Source organism: Lepidothrix coronata, unplaced genomic scaffold, assembly GCF_001604755.1.
Source record: "Lepidothrix coronata isolate B3197 unplaced genomic scaffold, Lepidothrix_coronata-1.0 Scaffold31, whole genome shotgun sequence".
Classification (NCBI taxonomy): Eukaryota; Metazoa; Chordata; class Aves; order Passeriformes; family Pipridae; genus Lepidothrix; species Lepidothrix coronata.
The window spans coordinates 5,970,814-5,986,896 of NW_016690211.1; positions in this window are offsets into that span (position 1 = coordinate 5,970,814).

A 16,083-nucleotide genomic window follows, 5' to 3' on the forward strand; every position below is an offset into this window, starting at 1 on the left:
TGATTGCATGAATGTATTTTACTTTTCTGCCTCCATAAGGTTCAATTAAAAATGTACGAATTCTTTGATACCCCTTTAATTTTGGTGGGTGTCTTTCATTTTGATGGCAAGAAGCCAAACTTCTGCATGGCTTACTAACCTTTACTTAATGTTCTTTATTTTTTAACTTCTCTTGATTTCTATAATTTTGAATCAGCCTCTTTTAATTTCATGAGACAGACCATTTCCTTCAGGAAACAACTGACTGCACAAACATCTATGCCTGTGCTAGCCACCTGGAACTGGTAGAAACAGGTTTCTCACTGGAATTTTCTCTTGCAATAGGCAAGTCAATACATTTAATCCGGATGCTGTTGCTCCAGGGCCTTGTGGAGGCAAAGGTACAAAATTAACAATTTCTTTCATTTTGGGGTGACAGCTCAGAACCTCCCCTGAGCAGAATACCTTGCCTATTTTAGCAACACTGGAAGGAGCATGTGGTGAAGGACAGACTCAGACACTAGGAAGAACATATATGATTGCATTATTATGACGGTAGGGTCTGAAATACTCAGCTGTTTTGGTAGGTGTTGTAGAACATTAAGTAAAGGATACAGCCTTCAGGGATTCACTATATTGACAGGAGACAAATGGATACCAAGAGGATGCGAATTCAAATCCAGATTCAGTTTCATGCCAGATACATGGCATAGACACAGCTGGAAAAGATGAAGGCTTTCATTTGTGTCACATGGAAATCTCTGACAGAGCAAGGAGCATTTCTTGGGTACCCATACTTTCAGTCTGCTACACGGCTCAGAAGGTAGTCCCTGCTGCCATGGTGATGCTGACACCACTGCTCACCAGTCGACAGGCTGGTGGGAAGTGCTGCAACATAGTTTGTGCCAAATAAAGTTGGTTGCACTGCAAGCTGTGTTGGCAGCTCCATTTTATTACTTGAGGAGAGACTGGGGGATATTTTAACCAGAGGAAGACTATCTGATGAGCACTGGTCATCAGATTCATGACGAATTTTTCATGAGCACTGGTCATCAGATTCATGACGAATTTTGTGCAATACAGGAGTGCAGCCCGTATGACACTGGCATGGAAACACTGTCATGCAGTGTTGCTTGTTTTAGGTTGCACCACCGCTACAGTTGGGTCTTTTGTTGTGGTTTGGGGGCTCAGTGTCTGAGCTGTGTTGTGCTGTTTGAATTGTCACTGCTGCTGCTTGCAGGTGTTTCACTCCTCTGGCCTCCCTCTTGACCAGAGCTACATAAAGAAGCTTCAGACTACATGGATTATATATAATGTTTTTTTCTGTTATTCAAGATGTTGAAAACAGTGATCTTGCATTGTATTTCCCGGTCCTACATGGCAGCTTCGGCATAAATTTTTCCTCAGACTTGATGGGTATAAGGGCTTGCAGCTTGGTTCATCACTGTCCTTGCAATCAGAAAACATGGGTTCCCCTGGAGAAAGGACATAGAGGCACTGGATATTTTGCAAGCTAATGACAAAGTGGCAATGTCACCAGTGCCATAAGAGGTAACATTTGAGGAGGAAGCAGTAGCTAACAGTCACAGCAAGTTAGGTGAGAACAGCTTGGTGCTGAGTTGCTTCTCTGCAAAGTTTCATCTCTGCTTTGTTTGGAGAACTCCTACTGGAAGAAGCAGCCAATCCTAAAGAGTATGAGGGAAGGGACAGAGGCTTGTGAGATGCCTTTGGGTGAGCTGGTTCTGGCCTGGAACCAGTGCAGTCACTGCTGAAGGCTGCTATCACTAACAAGTCCCATGGACAGACAGCGCAATGCTCCACGGATGCTGCTATAGTACTTCCTGGCTTGAACCAATATGCCATATACAGGTTTGACATACCTTTCCTCCTAGCCCTATGAATTCCCAGAAATCTGTGCAGGATGCTCTGTGGCACAGAACAGATATTTTCTGGGTGTCCCACGTCTAGTATCTCGTAGCTGCTGAATAGACAGTTATTGTGTCAACTCAAAAGGCATGGCTGTTACTCTGTGCTATTCAGACACAGGAAATAACCAATGTTCTCTTAAAATTAAATATGAAAAGTGAGATTTGTGAAGCAAAACAAGATAACTTTACTGTGCCATAACAGATTTTTGCATGTCTTAATAATGACAGCCTTAATAATGGCAGTGGTCAGGACACACTGAATCACAATCATAATTTTTTTCACTTGGTAGGTGAACAAAACACAAACAGTTTCCAAAAAAAAGCCCTAAGTGTCAGTATACTTCTTAGCAATACAATTTTTTCACTGGCAAAAATATACTTTTACCTTCACATCTTCCTATGATTTTGAGTAACCGCACTTACATTGATGCATTCTGGTTGATCTGGAAAAAATTGTCTAAAGCTGGTGCCATGGGAAGGATGGTGTATTCCCTGGGGCTGTGCTTGGGAGTGGCATGGTAGAGAAGACAAAGCACTCTGGGGTGTCCCAGGACTCAGGCAGTGGGAAGGAAAGGCAACCAGCAAAACTGATGACACAGGCATTGGTGAAGGGACTTGCCCACACACACACAAAAAGAGGTTATACTGGGCTGGTAACAGGGAGACAAGGATATGCCAGCCAAGACTCCTGGCAAGGATGAAACATAGTGAGCTGTCATGATTAATAATAGAGTTTAATCTGACACTGTGAGGCATAAAATATATTCAGAACCCACCATGTCACTGACACGCTGGAAACTCCCAGTGGAGATGTGTGCAGAGTTGCCAGAGAGTGAAGAACTAGAAGAAGCAAAAAGATTTCTGCACTCTGCTTCCTGTGATGCAGGGCTTGAAGGCTGTGCTGGTTTTGGACCCAGATTTTTGCATCTCCCAAGCATGTTGCCCACAAGCACAAGGTGACAGACCTGTGGGCTGAGCAGCTGACTGCACTGCTGCCGTCACTAGTCCTGTCACAACAGGCAAACCCCAGGAGCTGGAAGGGCTGGGATTCATACACAGCTGATGCTTCCTATAATACAAACTCTGTAAAACTCTTTTCCTTTTCTTTTTTCTTTTTTTAGCTATTTTCTTTTCTTTTCTTTTGACCTGTTACAATAAAATTGGAATTTTTTAGAGCCTTGCAACCTGTCCAACCTCAGAGCTTGTCTTCCAGCAACTGGCTTAGTCTTAAAACCACAAAACTACAGAAACCTGTTGTAAACAACTAATTGAATAGAAGTCTTTGGGATCTAGATTAGTGAATCAGAAACTAGTTTTTGGACCCAAAAGATACTAATTTACTTCCTTTTGCTTTCATGCGAAAAGGATGACTCTGTACTACACACAAGCAGGACCCAGAAGAAAGGAAAACAGTTGTAAAACTTCATTGTGAACTCAGCTGCTAAAGACCAGAAAATTCCTGTGAAATCTTCCTGAAACAAATTTTAACCAACACATTCCCAGTTATCTGACAGCTAAATATTTTCCTGTTGATACTACATTCCAAGGTATAAGCTTTACCACACACGACCCAGACTAGTAAACACATTTACTCATTCCCATCTTTATTGCTAATTGAATACTTTTCTGTTCCTGTTCTCCAAATAAAAAGCTTGTGCTTGAGTCCATTACAGGTATTATAACCTGAGCCTCCAAGAAATGAGTGCACGTTAGCTCAGATAGTCCCTGAATTTAGGTCTCTTGAGCACAGGTGTATACAGATGCTCACAGTAAGTGGTTTAAAAGAATTTTTTGCTACTATAATTTTTTTTACCTAATATGTGATGTGTAGCCCATAAGAATTAAAGTTGTGATGAACTTCTCTAAAAGCTCTTAGACAGTTTTTTAAAGTAATCTTTGCTGTCAGCCGGAGAACTCTGGGAGTTCATCATACTGCTGATAATTCTGATTTGGGATTTTCTTTTCTTTTTTTTTTATTTGTTTATTTAAAAGCGTAACAATTAGTTCGTGCATAAAATTATATTACTTTATACACCTTGTAATTCGTTACAACTCACAAGAAAAGACAGAATCCTTTGGCATAAATAAAGTCTAGCACATAAACCCACAGTACAGTGACCTTTTCCCACCCCAAGGATTAACAGGAGAACAGTCTTCTGTCTCCTCTGAAGTGCTTACATGTTTTTCTGACACTTTTAGTAGAAGATCATAAACCAGATCTTTCTTTATCTGCATTCCTGTGAAAAGCATGTATATATATGCTGCAGTCTCTTAGGAGCGAAAAGTTACTTTCCAAGTACAATCATATTTTAAATGTGGATATTTCCAAAGATTTTTCTTTTTAACCATGATAGATGTTTTAGGCTACCTTAACAAGAGAACATGGTAAACAATTCCAGTTCAGGGTAAGAGAAGTACAAACCAAGGTCTGAGCACAAAGAATTTGGAGGTTTTGTTTAATTCTTACACTGTTAATTTAATTTGAAATTTGTTTCTACTCATTTTAGACATACTTGAAAATGAATTTAAGCCCAGAGGATTTTTTACAAGGAAAAGATGAAGCTTTGTAGTGGAAATGGAGGACAAGAACCTCTAAGCTTTACTCATAGAGAAAGAACCACGTAAGTGGAAGGTGGGAAAACAGGAAAACACAACTCTTTGCCATGCTTTTTGGTTTGTCTCAGATTTCTGTATCAGGGATAATCCCTTAGAGCGCTACAAAAATTGGTTACTGATGGCGAAATTCCCATGACTGCATAGAGAAGTTACATGCTTCAGTCCTGCTGACTGTAATACAAATTAGACATTTAAATCCTTGAAGTGCTTTTGAGAAACTGATACTGAAATGTGCGCAAAGGTTACAAGTTCAGTTCAAGGCTGCTTTGCAAATGCTGGGCAAGCACAGTCCCAGTGTCCACCACTTGCAATCTCAGGAGTAATATTCTGATTATTGCCAGTCAGATCAGCATTCCCTGTGTGTTGCAACACAAACCTTGAATCTATCATGATGAAGACTGAGGTGTGCTCTGTGCACCCTCTGCTTGTCTGATGCCACACTTCCCATCCTGAGTTTTTGGTCAGAAAGAGCAAGGTATGAAATTCAGAGAGGTTTATCAAACTCTATGGGTGGCCACAAGGACTGAAACTTAAATCCTTGCCCCACAGACAGGTTGAGAAAGGGAACAGCTGTCTGTAACCTTTTGAACTTTCTGAGAAAGTCAAGTATTGCCTCACAGCCTAATGTTTCTGTTTGTCCCCTTAGTAGCTGTTTATATTCTTTGCTGTGGAAAAAGCAAGATGTTTGAATCTAGAGGACTTTTTACATGTGCTTCTATGTTGCCTCAGTGCACAAATAAACTCTGTAGGTGCTTTGTGAATAATCTCACATGATCAGTCATACATTGTTCTCTTGTCAACAGAAACCATCTAGGACCAGCCTTCTGTCCTGGACTGAATCCAGAATAAACACGCACCCTGATGGAAAGGCTCCATAAACACCCAGAATCTGGTGACATTCTTAACTTGCAGGATGCCAAGTTTTTTTCTGGGAAGAAAAAAAGCCAAAACTATTACATTTGACATAGGGCCATTTTTTAGATACAGAAAATGTCAAGCAAATTAATTTTTAAAGGAAGTTTGGGAGTTGTACGCAGGTGTTTAAAAACCATTTTTTAAAAAAATACCATCCTTTGCTATATACTGAGTAGAGACACACATAGGGCCAAATCTCTACTAGCACAAATCAGAATGTATACTGGGGCTAATTAAGCTGCTGCTCATGCATCCTTAGATATTACGGTCTCATACAGCAGATCACAATATTCCTTTTCCTGTCAGTCATATTCATTTTAGATAAAGATAAAACTGATCAAGAAACTGATTTTCCAGATGAAATTGTCTACAAAGAGCTTGCATATTGAATTAAAAAGATTAAATGCATTCTGGACCAGTGTCAAACCTCACCTACTCTAGCATCCATAGCATTAATACATTTGTGGGACTCCTACCTTGCAGTCTGACAGAATTTTAAACAAGATTGCTGGTTGTTGTTGGGGTTTTTTACTGATCTGCAGTAAACATTTCTCCCAGCAGATGCAATATGTTGCTACTTCTTTTAATCCTCCAGCCAAGGTCCCCAGGGCTGACTCAAGACCTCTGCAGGGTACTCATGTTAAATTGAATAACAATATCAGGGCTGCATAGTGCACCATTGATAAGCACTGCACCTGAAGATGTAGATTAATGATCCCCTGGAAAATAATAACATACATAATTGAGAAGGTTTTAAGCACAGGGGGAAACTGAAGCTCTAAAAACACCTGCATCCTTTGGTGCTGACCACTGAAGGGTGGTCCTGACATCACAGGAGTGAGTATTGAGCCCTTAAGTTTTTTTGCTGTAATAGCAAACATGGCAGTTCTCATAACCCTTCTGATTCTACCAAAGCTCTGCCCTAGAAAGCCAGCATTTAGCAGCGTGGGTTCATATCAGACAAAGGGATCTCTAACTAATCTCCAGTATTATCCCATTTACAGAAATTGCCACTCCTCCATAAAATCAGTAGCAAGAATACTTCCTCTGAGAAAAACATTTCCATTCTCAAACCGCCCAAGGGAGGAATTAGAGCAAAAAGTATATACATCACAACAGGATGTACTCCAGTGTGTTACTGCTATTTCAGTTTGCAGGACTTTATCTCCATTCCTTCCTTTCCACTCCTTGCTGTTCATTATCTTTCCCCTTGTGATGAAGCTTCAAGGCATTTCCACACTCTCTCTGCAGCTGAGAAAGTAGAAATGCTGGCAAAGAATTAGATTAGTGTGTGGAAGGCGGTATTATCTTTCTTTTGGTTACGCCCATAGCAAGCTGTTTCACAACACTTGTATTTTATTATACCGCAAAGTCTGTCATTCCACCCCTAAGAAAACCTCCCAGCTGCTCTGCAAATCTGCTGGTTTTATATTAAAAAAGTCATAGTTGAAGCAGTTGCATGTGTTACCTACAGAAGGGCCAAGAGACTGTCAGGAGTGTAGCAGAAACAATAAATGGGTAGGAAGAAAAAGAAAGAAGAGCACTGATACACTCTTTTCTAGTTTCCTTCTTTCTGAACTCCATCTGTAGAAGACAAAGGAGCAGTCAGGACCACTAAGACTATGTCAAGTCCTGGCCTAACAAAAGAGTGTGGGTTGAGGCAGTCAGGGTACCATGTGAGTGGCGGGAAATTGTATGCAGTGTGGACAATTGCAAGTGTGAGCTGTTTTTCTCCCTTTTCTCTGCCCATGTAAATATGTACCTGAATCAGGTACAGCGACAAATGCATAAACATTTCTCAGAGGAAGGGTGGGAAGATAGGAGTGTAAGATTGCGTGATTTTAGGTTATTGTGGTACTCCCAACATTTGCTCATTGTGGAAAATTAAATTTTTTTTTTCAATCTTGAGTTAGGGGGCGGGTAAAGGAATTGCTTTAGAAAGTCTCAGGCTGAGTTTCCCTTGGTGTTTGTAATGAGGGCTAGCAAGCACGTCATGCACCATTGTCTGGCAGGGATCTGCACTGTACCAGGTGTCAGCCTGGAGGCTGATAGCACATCAATGCAGCAACCCCTGAGACCAGAACAAGCAACATAAGTCATTTCATGTTCCCATACAGACAATCAATGGCAAGGAGATATTTGGCATGAGTTGAATGCAGATTACATGCAATAACAATCCAGAGCATAATATGGTAGAACTGACTCCAAATGTTTTTTGGCCAGACTGTCATCACTGTAAATACAAAGGTATGGTTGGAGATCACTGCTTTACACATAGGTTTGGCATGGCCTGAAATGCTGTGTACATCTCAGAGGTGTTTATGAATTGGAGGTACATCACAGAAAAGAAAGAATTCAGGAGCAAGAAAGTTAAATATAAAGATACGTAAGAATCATAGAATCATTTAGGTTGGAAAGGGCCTCTAAGACTATCAAGGCTAACTTTTAACCCAGCACTGCCAAGTCCATCACTAAACCATGTCCTCAAGTGCCACATCTATGCTTCTTTTAAATACCTTCAGGCATGGTGGCTCAAACTCTTACTGCCCTGGGAAGTCCAATGCTTGACAACTCTTCTGGTGAAGAAATTTTCCCTAATATCCAATCTAAACCTCCATTGGTGCAACATAAGGCCATTTCCTCTTTTGGGCAACAGAGGTCAAGAGAAGAAGAGAGTAGGCAGATCACATCTGAGATAAAGAGGGTAGGAGGGATGAATTCATTGTGTTTCAAGGAGATCTCAAAAGCAGAAAAAAGTAGTGTGTTAGAAAGACATTTCTGTTCAGGAACTGAAAGACTAGACACAAAAATTCAAGCACCTAAACAAGAAGTTAATCCAAGTCCAGAGGCATCTTCCACATCTCTGGGATTCCCTAGAGGAATCCTCTTTGCTCAAGTTATTTAGAATGAAATCAGCATGGCCATTGGGGATATATGTGTGGGAAGGGTGCCCTTGAGAAAGCAGGAATATCAGGGGTGACCAGCCTCAGCTCCTGTGCTTATGTTGCTGGTAAACAGTTCAAGCAGGACTCCCCTGAGGTCTCACATGATCGGCAGCAGGGCAGTGCCCACTGGATCTGGGTTAATCACAGGAGTAAGGGAAGAAAAGCCATCAAGGATGATCAGACCAACCTGGTTGGGTCCATCCCAAGCCAATGGCATCTGATGTCTGTGGAAAACTCCCAGGTATTTGTCGCCCCACACTCCAAGCTCCCTGAGCAACATCCTGTACATATTTAGGCTCTAAATACTCAAATGTTTTGCCACATGGATCGCAGGATGAAAAGGGGTGTGTACCCTGCACACCCTCTCGTTTCTGTGTTTCCTCCAGATCTGAAAACAGTGATGAATACAATAAGTCAAGGGTGAGTGAGATGCTGAAAAGGAAACAGCACCTTTTTATTTTGAGCCTTGTTCACACTCACGCTAAAGGTTTATTAGTTGCCAGATGTACCCACGATTCTGATGTATGTTTATTTATAGTGACATAACATTAAGACAGCAGTGAACTGAGTCAAGGGGAAAATTAAAATATTATCTGAAAAAGAAGGAAAATGACAGTGCAGTGATGTGCAGCAAGCACACACAAACAGATTTAGAGGTGGTACTTTTATTTCCAGCAGATCACCTTTTTGTTTTGCAGGGGGACTTTAGCCAGCAAACTTCCAGAGTATATCTCCAAAATAGTTAATAATACCATGTAATTGTGGTTCTGTTCATTAAAGTCCTTATCTCAAAATCTGATCCCTCAACAAAATTTAGCATAGAAATAGTGGGATAGTTTATGGGTCCTGTGAAGACAGAGAGACAAAGTCTGTGTTCTGACTTCTCAGGAGCTGCAATTCTCTGGTGGACTATAGCTGCTCACTTATCCTCCATTTCTTACAACTTTCCCACCTTCCTATGCAGACCACCCTAATTCTTGGAGCCTCTTCTGCTGGTTTCTTCCCCTACCCATCCTTGAGATACTGTCCTGCCTATGATTCACACAGCTCACACACATGCAGGAGCTGAAAGAAGTTTTCCGAAGACAAAGGCAACAAACATCAAGATTTTGAGTTGTGCTTTCAGTTTTGCCAGGCTTCCTGTTTGGCTTATTTTTGCATTGACTGACAAATAAACCTGTAGAGCATCAATTTCTAACATTTGATTATATATTTTATCTATATTGATAGATATAGATACATATATAAAATAGAGGTAACAACCTCTAACATCCCAGCCTCAGAGCCCTTTCAACCTATCAGCATAACCCTGTTTACAGCAGAAGTCACACAGCAGAATGATATTGCTTTAAATCCCTGTGTACATACACAGCTCTTCAAGGTGTGAGGGCAGAGCATCAGTTGCCAGAATCTGAGGGTTTATCCACTTTTTATATCAGCTGAGTGACTAGCACAGAGCATCTTGCCTGCCTGGTGAAACTCAGAATATTGTCTGTGCCATTCAGAGAGTCAGCAGACCAGAGTGTGTAGTCCTGAAAGATGAGTGTTTCTGAGCACCGCGGTAGAGCAAGAGCTGGGTTGTTGAGAACTGGACCATACTGAGTGTCAGCAAACCCACACACAATCACATCCTGTCCCATCTCCAACAAGGTCATCAGAAAAAGGTCTAGAAACTTCCACGGGCAGATGGAGAAAAATCTGTCCCCGAAAGTCCTCTAATCTTAAGAGATGCTGGTCAGGTCTGAGATGTGACCTGCCACAGCGCTTCTGAATTTTTTATTAGAATTTTTTATTAGAATGTTTCACATTTTTGCTAGTGTTTAAAGATCCACCTTTTATTTGACTCTTGCAAAGTGTAAAACATTTGTATTGGAAAACTGTCCCTCTCCTGAAAGCAAGCTTCCACTATGCACAACTGCAGCAGGAGATCCAAGAATGGGTCTTAACACAGGATCTCCTGGGATCTGACAACCCATTGAGCTCTCAGCTGCCTGGTGGGCAGTTTTTCACTTCATTGTAAACAATTAATATTAACCTAATTCACAACTATTTTGCAGAAGGTAATTAACTTTAGCAAAATATATTTTGAGACCTTGAAGTATTTTACATTCAGTTTAATATGTATTTGCTCGTATGTTAATCTGGAGACTGTCAGGCATTTATCTATTTTAGAATTTAAATAAACTAATAGACTATGTTAAAAAATTAGTTATCTATTTTTTTCTCTCTTTTTGCAGAGAAGGATGAAAAAATAAATAAGCAAAAAAGCTAGACCCTTGAGATGTTTTCCTAGCTGTTGCTTGTGCAGAGGCAGGGAGATAGACAGAAGGAGGAAGAAGATGAGGTAGGGGAAGACTATGGAGACAAAGTACATTTAGCTATAATTGGTAGGACTTACAGAATGACCTTATCTCCAAATTTCAAATGTAAAACCAAATTCATTTCTGGTGCTGCTCCATCAGCCTCTGTGAACTGCAGCCAGAAAGTGCTTTAGACTAGTGTTATACAGCAGGAAAATGGGAAGCTTATCCTTCCACAGAGAAACATGTGAAAGTAAAGGCTTACCCTGGAGCCATAAATCCAATTTTTATAATGGATAAAAGATAAAATGCCACATGGGCAGCCCTGCACTGCATGGATGTGTGTATATCCGTGGCTGTCCCCCTGCCCTATGAGCCTCCAGGCTGTCCACTCAGGCTGGCAGAGGCTGACACACAAGCTGAGATGATGTAATGGTGCCTGGGAGCAGGCCAGTGGGGTGGAATGCCATCAGGAGCAGCCCTGACCTGCACCACTGGCTTGGCAAGCTGGACAGACGTGACTGCGCCCTGAGCATGGCCGGGGCTTTGCTCCCAGCTGGCAGTGCCTCACAGCACACAGACGAGCTGTGGGCACTGGGGCAGGAGCTGCTGCTTTCCAAAGGCTTTTGCCTCCTGTGGTCCCGTAGCAGCTGCATCCTCTGGCCTTATTAGTGTGCTCTGGCTCCCCAGCCAGCTTGCTAAAAGGTCACCACAGATCCCAGCAAGGACATTCCATCCATCTGTGCCTCTCTGGGTGTGAGGGTGATGCATCGAGAGCTGAAGATTGAGGAACATATTCAACAATAATCTTTGCTGCAAAGAGACACTCAGTTTGCCTTTGTTCTGTACGTGTTCTCTTAAAAGCCTTGAATTTAAGGCTGTGTTAAGAGGCAGTGACAAACCACATGACCTGACAAGTGGCAGATATGCTGGAAAAAATGGCATCACATTTTGTCAAAAAGTTGCAAAATCCAAAAATCATTGACCAATAATACTGTCAAAAGAAACCCCTAAAACATATTCCTAAATTTTGAAGATGGCTACGGAGTTAGTTGGAGAACTTGATTTCTGCTTTACAGGGTTTAGAGTGAACTAAAATACCCAAACCTGTACAGAGAAGATGCAGCTGCTTAGGACTTCCTTGACTTTAAAGACCAAAGGCATCCTGTCCCTGTTGGATTTTGCAGGACTTTTCTGAAAGGTTGCTACTAGTTGCAGTGAATTACTGTAAAGTCAAAATTGTTGTGTTGCTCACATGCCTGCCTCAGGCCCTGTGGTTTGCTTCACTTGTTCCTGCTTCTGAATAAAGACTGCTGCTTGCAGAAAGTGCTATTATTAACCACATTTCTCCCTGGTGCAATGACTTCTGCAATAAGAAGTGACCCTTTGGCATACGACCTGAACAAATGTACATAAGCTTTATCTATAAACTACCAGAGCTTTTTTTATGAAGTTTTCATTAAATTAGAAAACAACAAAAGAAACCATCACCAGTGGAATAAGCAAGCTCTTCATCTAGTGCCAACAGAATTATTGCCAGGACTTTTTATTGAAAAAAAGAATGAGATTCTTTGTTGAAATACAAACAATGTTGCTTCTTAGATGTAGGCTGGCAAGTGGAAAATTAAAGAATTCAAACCAAACCCCATTTGTGTATAACAAACCTCAGAAGGATTCTGCCTCTTCTTTTACCTCCCATTTCAGCTTTGTTATAATTCTCTCCCAAATACTCCAATTTAGATTCAATATGACTATGGCTTTTCAAATCATGTAGAATAAACAGAACAGCACAAGTCCTTTTTTTTTTTTTGTGCTGCCACAGAAGAATCACATACCCTTTGTATTATAAAATGCCATCTTCATGCTTTAGGGCTATACTCTGATAGTTATGAAGGGGTTATATAAACATATACTAAAAATTATCTGAGTTCAGTTTCTAAGCTAGTGTGAGGAATATCCCCTTAGCTACTGACAAGGTCCAGTACAGATTCAGCTGCCAGAATTCAATAAAGTGGTATTATCTGAGAATAGACATGTATCTGTAATACTGTGTATTACAGTGTCACAGCATCTGTAATACTGCCACATATATATAGGTTTTACATTACAAGCATGATGATCAAAATATGTAAAAGTACTTAGTGTGTAATAATACACAAAAGCTTGCACATGAAGTTTATTGTTTCACTTTCTGTAACTGTGAACTGCAGACATGGACCTAGATGAAGGATTTAAGATGAGGATATGAAGTACTTTCAGGGAGACATCGACTTTGAAAAACTGACGAAGAGGGATTCCTATCACAGGTAATGAAAATGCTATGGGAATAGTGATGCGAGTCCTGATCCTGTCTTAAAACTAAAACTCATAAAGGCTTGTGAGTGGAAAGGGATCTTCACTGACTTTTTAGATACTTCTTCCCTCTGTATTATTATAGGAGTCTGAAGACCCTTAGCAGTGGAGGACAAAGTTTTTCTGTGTAAATTCATGCAAAACCAGATGAAAAATCTAACCAGATGAATGTTGCAAAAAACATAGTGGATATTATTAAATATTAGTAGCTATTTTCCTGCACAATGCAGCTTTGCAGTCCAGCAAACAGAGTTATTTGAAAACCAATAAATTTTTTCTGGCACATGCTGTTTCTTGCTAGGTTAAACAGCACTCTTTAGATGAGGGGAGCATTGGAGGGTTATTTTAGCATTACAGATGTAGAAAAAGAAAACATAAACAATTAAAGCTTCCACTGTATATACTTTGGAGCCACGATGTTTCCTTTCAACTGTTAGTCAATGAATGGCATTATTCAATACGTGTAATCCTTCTGAGATTAAGAATAATTAGCTAATAAAATATGCCTTAGTGCATCTGTAACATCTGCAGTTTCCTGGTCACAGAAATGCATTTGTCACAGGGAGCAAGGAGAGGAAACAGGCAACGATTCCCCAGCTGAAAACCTTATGAAAGCAGGGACTTCTCAGAGGAGGCTGGGTGGGGAGGGTCACAGCTCTGCACACTGTTTGACTCCTTGCACGGGAAAAGCAGAGCTAATTTTAGAAAAATCCTCAGAAACCTAGGACTTTAAAAGACACAACAACAAAAAGCCCCAAATCCAACTAAACCCAATACTTGTGGTTTTTCAAAGAATCAGGCTCGAAAGAAACCGCCTCGAAAGCAGAGAAGGCTGCTAAGCTCTTTGTGCGCTCAGCATCCGTGTGAATAACTACACAATTATCAGCGGAGTCTATTTCACCACAACGGATTTAATTGTGCATTGACTTAGAGGTTGGGAGGGAGAGAGTGAGACGACAGTCAGCCTCGAGGAAGAGATTTATCCCCTCCTGTCAGGCAGTTTGATAAGAGATGTGGATTCTGCGAAGTCTCACAATGGCTTTTTTATTTGTTTGCTAAATACTGGGCTGTTTCAGAAACGCACACAGCTGAGCTGACGGGAGATGCAAACAGAGCACATTCGTTTGGGAATTACGGGGGTGGTGGTACACAGGAAAATAGCCTCAGTCTTCTTCACAGGAAAGTCAGCTGATAAACTGATCTTAAGACAACGTATCTTCCTTCCTGTGAAATGTAATAACAGGCAGATCTTGTGACCTCGATGACCTTCTGCTGAGTTTACTCCTAACCAGGGAGGGAAGGGGGGGGCGGAAGCTTTCCTTGGCAGACGTAGCACACAGTGCCTATGTGAATCTTGTGGCTATGCTTAAGGCGAGAGCCAACAATACCAGTACAGAGGGCCACATATCTTTCAAAGCAAGTGAGTTCACAAAGAAGTGCCCTGCTCGAGGAGATAAGCCGCAGCAGCCCTTTCATTAAACATCCGCTGTGTACTTCCCGTCGGAGTCGCGGGTTAGCCCAGGGGACGGCCGACTGACGAGAGCCAGCAGACACTTTCATGGCTTCTCGCTTTGCTATTTAGGCCGGATTTGCCCCCGCAGCGCTCGGCAAAGGGCAAAGAGAAACATACCATTTATATCACCTTAGTAAATACACACCTCTTTTGTAGCCCTGCATCATGCTGCAGCTTTTCTCATTCCTCTCTTGGCTCTCCACAACAGAGTAAACATCATAAACAACATAAAAAGGAGTTTTCCTGAATTTTCCCTGAACTTTCCTGGCAACAGAAAGCTTTAACGGGGTGAGGGGTTTTTTTTCCTCTCGAGAAAACACTGTTCCACCCTCCTTCCTCCTCAAATAAATTTGGCCAAAACCCAGTCTTGTGTTTGAGGGTCATGCTCAAGTGTCCTTTCCAGGTAACTTCATTCAGAAGAGTTAAGGCAGCAGCTCACTTACCTGCTTTGAATCATTCTGTGTTAGTGCTCACTTTCCTCCTCTTGAATTAAGTTTGCTTTGTAGTAACCCAGATTGTTACACCTAATTCCTATCATACAGACTGACGGCAGTAAGCAGGCATCAGGCCAGGCTGTCATCTGCCTTGCACCGCAGATGGCTGCTTCCATATGTGCTACATGAGTGTAAAACACTGCTATCTCCAATTCACTGGTGCTGTACAGCCACCCTATTCCTTCTAAAAGCCAGATACCCTTCTCTAAATGATCCAAGAGTGCTTCCAGTTAATCCTTTCAGCATTTATAGCTGTTAAAGTTTGTGCTGGTACAGAACCAAGAGCCTAGGGGAGCTAATTTTATGAGGTGCTATATGTGAGTCCTGACTCAGGACCTTACAAGCCAAAAACAACTAGAGAAGACAAGCAAGTCAGGATTGGGTGCAGGCAGGATGCATGCACTCTAAATAGTGTGCATACATGTCTTTAGTCTCTTAAGTTGCTATATAATTGTCTTTATTGTTATGATGAGGAAAAGGAGGTTTAAATTAAAGTGGCTGACTTGTTTACCAAGTGAGGCACTGTGCCAGAGGTGCCATTGTGGCTGAGCGGTGATTGAAAACAGGATCAGAATTTTGCAAAGCAGGTCTGTGAGGTCTGTAGTAGGATCATTGTCTCAAATAACAATATTTAAACCCAAGCAAGTCTGTCTGTAGCTTCACGGGGAGTTGAAAGCTACTTCTACCAGAAATGGTGCTGGCTGCCACTGCCAGCAGAGGCATTTGCTGGCAGAGGTCTGTGGACCTTGTGATCCTTTTAAGCAGATTTGTTTTAAGCAGGAAGACCAACATTTTCCATCATAACTAGTGGCACCTCCTTCTCAGATGTCCTGTTTGAAAGTTATCTACTTAAGAAGGACAAAGGCATATGAGCTGCTTGCTGACAAGCTGATTCCCATCCCCTTCCTTTCCTAGTTCCCTGGGCTGAGACATGGCACCTCATTACCTGCCATTTGGTGCCCATGTAGCATTGTCCAAGTCATACAAAACAAGAGGAAAAGTTCAAAGCATAGTTCTCATACTCTTCTGCTTTTTCACCTG